The sequence below is a fragment of the Lactuca sativa genome, chromosome 5, assembly GCF_002870075.4.
Source record: "Lactuca sativa cultivar Salinas chromosome 5, Lsat_Salinas_v11, whole genome shotgun sequence".
NCBI classification, from domain to species: domain Eukaryota; kingdom Viridiplantae; phylum Streptophyta; class Magnoliopsida; order Asterales; family Asteraceae; genus Lactuca; species Lactuca sativa.
The window spans coordinates 202,965,870-202,970,462 of NC_056627.2; the positions used below are offsets into that span (position 1 = coordinate 202,965,870).

The 4,593-nt window shown below is 39.9% G+C and overlaps 1 non-coding gene across 1 annotated transcript; it reads left to right on the forward strand.

The window, feature by feature from the left end:
• Positions 1-3,912: 3,912 nt before the first annotated feature.
• On the forward strand, positions 3,913-4,019 carry LOC111899493 (small nucleolar RNA R71). The gene has a single exon (XR_002852944.1). It is a non-coding gene; the product is annotated as a small nucleolar RNA R71 (small nucleolar RNA).
• Positions 4,020-4,593: the final 574 nt, after the last annotated feature.

Here is a 4,593-nt window from a genome sequence, read left to right on the forward strand (position 1 = left end):
CTTGATTTATCAAACATCTCATCTTAACTCATGAAAATTTATGGTCTAACTCCCTAGAACCATCTAAGTCCGAAAATCTCCTCAAGAAGTTGCTAGGGCCGAAAACAACATCAAACTTCTTCCATTCTCCTCCAAAACCGAAACCACACCCAAAGGTGAGCTTCATACCCCCTATTTTTCGGTTTTTATAAGTTTTTTTTTTTTTTTTTTTTTTTTTTTTGGGAGGGGGGGGAATACAAGAAAATGTGTAGATCTATGAGTATATGTATGCTTTGTATGATTTATATGTTTATTTACATGTTCTTATGTGATTATGGTGTTGAAACTAGTCAAAAAGTCCTTAAAATCGAGATTTGCATTAGGATGTGTGAAACAAGTCTTAAACATATAATTACACACAAATCATTTCTAGAAAAATAACCAAGTTGGTTAATATGAACTCATTGGACTAAAAATCCCATTTTTGGACTCAAAATGTTAAAAATATAAGGTTAAAGGGCCCAAAATGACAAAATACAAATTCTGATGGATGAAATGAGTCAAAACAGTTTCAATAATGTATTTTTCTGAAAATATTCTCTTTGAAGGATTAAATGTGAGATTTTTAAGCATAATGGGCCAAAAATGAAATTTTCGGCCCAATAAAGCCCAATATGCGAGCTTTTCAAATTAGAGGGGCTAAAACTGTGATTTTCTGTAAAACAGGGGACTAGTAATGCTCCAAGTCCATTTCAAGGGTTAAAAATGCTTTTCATATTTAAAAGGGACCAAAGATGCAAAATTTTTCTATTTTGGGCCAAAAGTGTAAAAACTGCGAAAATAAGGGTTTCAGCCGAGAAAAATATCATTTGATGGACTAAAACTGTTTTTCAAATAACTTTGAGCTGAAAAATAACTTTTCTACAAGTTTTGTTACTAAAGTGTCAAGAAAAATGGTTTGAGGACTAAAATAGAAATTTATTTTATACAAAGGGTTAAATGTGTAAATTACCCAAAAGAAAGGGGTTGCAATAATGAAATGTCCTAATGTTTTAAACAATAAATCTGACATGATGAAATACTAGCACCTCGACTATCGGCGAATTATAATACACCTTCAACACCAAAAAAATCGTTATCAAACGAATTGATTCGGTCTCGAATCAATAATGAATCCGAAATTACTAACACGACGAAACTTCAATACACGCGGAAATCTCGGGAAGTCAATACACACGTGAGAATACACCAGACGTCAATACACCGTCTTTGGGCCCAAAAGTTTCAAATCGTGTTTGTTGGGCCTAGCTAGCCCAATGATATGATCTTTAGGCCTGAAGGAAACTCGCTTACATGTAGTTGGGTCTTGTATGACCGAATTTCGTGTAAAAGGACTTTTACAGGCTTTGTGTTGTTGGACCCCAAGGGCCCTCTGGTGCTGCTAGTAAAGTCGAGAATTCACCAAATGCGAGTCGGGCTAAGGGCCCTTCGCATTCACGATAGCCTTGAACGACTTACGGAAAATATCAGGGCTTCGCACCCTTTTATTTTTCCTCCTCGGTTGTGGGGCTACATGAAGTCCGGGTGTTTGGATTAAGTGAATAGTGCGAGCGACGCCTAAGGGATCGTTTGTATGGTTGTAAACTAGTCATTTTCATTAATGTGTGTTTATAACAAATCACAATCCATAATTAATCCAATGTCACCGGGACTCAACGAATACACCTGTCGTAACGAAATAACAAGATATAAATCATTTGATGCAAAATATTAGGAAAACATCGGGTTTTCCTAGGGTTTTCAATTAATACACCTACGAGTTACATACCGAGTTTTACAAATTGTACTTTTACATTTATAGAAATAAACAAGCATACTTACGGATCTTCACACTTTTTATACCAAGTTCTTTTCAGAAAATATCGGATTTTCTGGTGATTTTCAAAACAATACAAACCTCTATATTTCAAACATTACTTATGAACTCACCAACATTTCATATGTTGACGTTTTTCAAAATACTTGTATTCTCAGGTAACAGGTAAATCGAAAAGGAAAAATGTACTCAGTAACGTCTTGCTGTTGTTTTAATTAGTACCGAACAATTTACTTTTGGGCATGTAATATTATGGATCAATGTACTGAATGTAAACGCTACCAGTTGTAATATTCCAATGCTTGGTAATATATGATGTTATGTTTCATGTATATTCATTGTGATGGTATTCAATTGAGTCACAATAGCCGTCGGACGTTTCCGCCGTCTGGTTCGAGGGTGTGACAGTGAACTTGCTGGAATCTTCACTCATGCATTCCTCCAATAATTCGTCAAGCATATCAATTGATAATGTCATGTCGTCACTGTTCCTTGCATACTTCATAGCTAGGTCTACCCCAAATGTGACTGAATCTTCTCCTACCCGCAAGGTGAGCTTCGAGTCCCTCATGTCTACTATAGCACTTGCCGTGTTGAGGAAGGGCCTTCCCAGGATGATTGGAACTTGTGGATCTGCCTCCATGTCTAGAATGATAAAATCAGCGGGAAAGACGAATTTGTCCACCTTGACTAGTAAGTCTTCACATATGCCTCTTGGGAAGGTGACTGTCTTGTTTGCCAAGTTAATGGCCATGCGGTAAAGTCAAACTCCCCGGGTCACCCTTCTTGCTCCCGAATCGGCTAAGGCATGAATAGCAGCCAAGTTGCCAAATTGGCAAGGTAAAGTCAAACTCCCCGGGTCACCCTTCTTCTTTGGTAGCTTATTTAGCATAGCAACTGAGCAGTTTTCATTGAGGACTACCTTCTTCACTTCTTCCATCTTCCTTCTATTAGTGAGAATTTCCTCAAGGAACTTTGCATATTTGGGCATTTGCATGACGGCTTCAATGAAGGGTATGTTAATTTGAAGAGTCTTGATATGATCTAGAAACTTCTGGTACTCCTCTTCCCGCTTCTCCTTCTTAGCTCGGGCTGGGTATGGCATTGGAGGCTGATACGGCTTTTCAGGGATCTATTTGTTCGGATTTGGTAGTGTACTCACCGAGTCCATACGTGGTACTCGGCGAGTAGGGCTGTCAGATTGTAAGTTTTGATTTTCTGCTTGATTTTCTGCCTCCTCCTTCTGTGATTTCTTGGATGCCTCAGTCTGAATAGGTGCTAGGGGAGTGATTATCTTCCCACTTCTTGTTGTGACTATGTTTATGTGCGCGCCTCGTGGGTTATTTTCAGTTTTGCTAGGAATTTCGCTCGGTGACCTTTGGTTGATTTGTTGAGCAAGTTGCCCAAGCTGCGTTTCTATATTATGGATAGATGCTTGCTGGTTTCTAAGCATGGTCCTTGTTTCTTGAATTGCAGCATCATGATCACTATGTCTTTTTTCTGAAGCAGCTACAAATTTGGTGAGCATTTCTTCCAAACTTGGCTTTCTCTCTTGTACCGGCTCCTCCTTTTGGTAGAAACCTCTTCCTTTTTGCCTAAACTTCTCCTCCTTGGCCTTCTTGTACTCTTCATAAGGGAGCCACTCTTTCTTTTGTTTGCGCTAGTCTTCATCATATCGGTCTCCGCTTGAGTAACAAACTTGCACCTTCTTATTGCCATTCTCATCTAAATCACAATCTCTAGTGAGGTGAGGCCCATTGCAGTTTTCACAACCCACCCGAATAGCATGGATCGTTTGATCCATTTTATCCATCCTCCTATCCATGGTTTTTAGCATAGCCATGACCGCAGATAAGTCTTTAGTAGCTGCATATGCAGCTCCCCTAGTAACATCATTTCTAGGGTTGTGGTATTCTCTAGAGTGCTTAGAGAATTCTTCAATCAATTCCTTGATTACCGGGGGCGGCTTCTTTGTGAGCGGGCCTTGTGAGTCAAGTAACTGCCTAGTTGTGACATTGACTCCATCATAGAAGATGGAGACTTCTTGCTGGCTGTTTAGGTCATGGTGTGGGAAGTTTCTTAGTAAGCTCTTGTACCTCTCCCAAGCTTCATATAGCGACTCTCCAGCTTGTTGTTCAAAGTTAGCAATGGCCTTCTTCAACTTGGCTATCTTGGAAGGTGGGCAAAAGTGATCAATGAATTCTTCTTTCATCTTGGCCCATGTGGTGACTGATCCGGGGGGAAGTGACTTGAGCCAGTCTTTTGCAGCACCTTTGAATGTCACCGGAAGCATGCGAAGTAGCTGAGTCTCACGAGGCACATTTGGAATATTGAAGTAATCAGCTACATCATTGACTTCATCCAAATGCTTGTAGGCATGTTCATGGTCTTTTCCATAAAAAGGTATTTCTTTAAGTAAAGCCAGGATATGACCCTTTAGCTCGAAAGTAGCAGTTGCAGGAATTGTGGGTTGCACAAGTCCCGGGCCAGTGTCGTCGCGCATCCTCTTCTTCCATTCTCCCATGGGGATTTCATCAATGTTAGCCATTGTGATAGCTAACTCTTCCTCAGAATCGGATTCGTGCTCGTATGTAGGCTCCTCTTCTTCCTCGGTCTCGTACTCAATATCTTCCTTAACCAATTCGTCGATTACTAAAGAAGCGCTGGATGCTCCTGATTTGCTGCTCTTCTCTTTCCCAAAAACAATCTTCAAGTTGGACAAAGGTGACTTCTTTGGT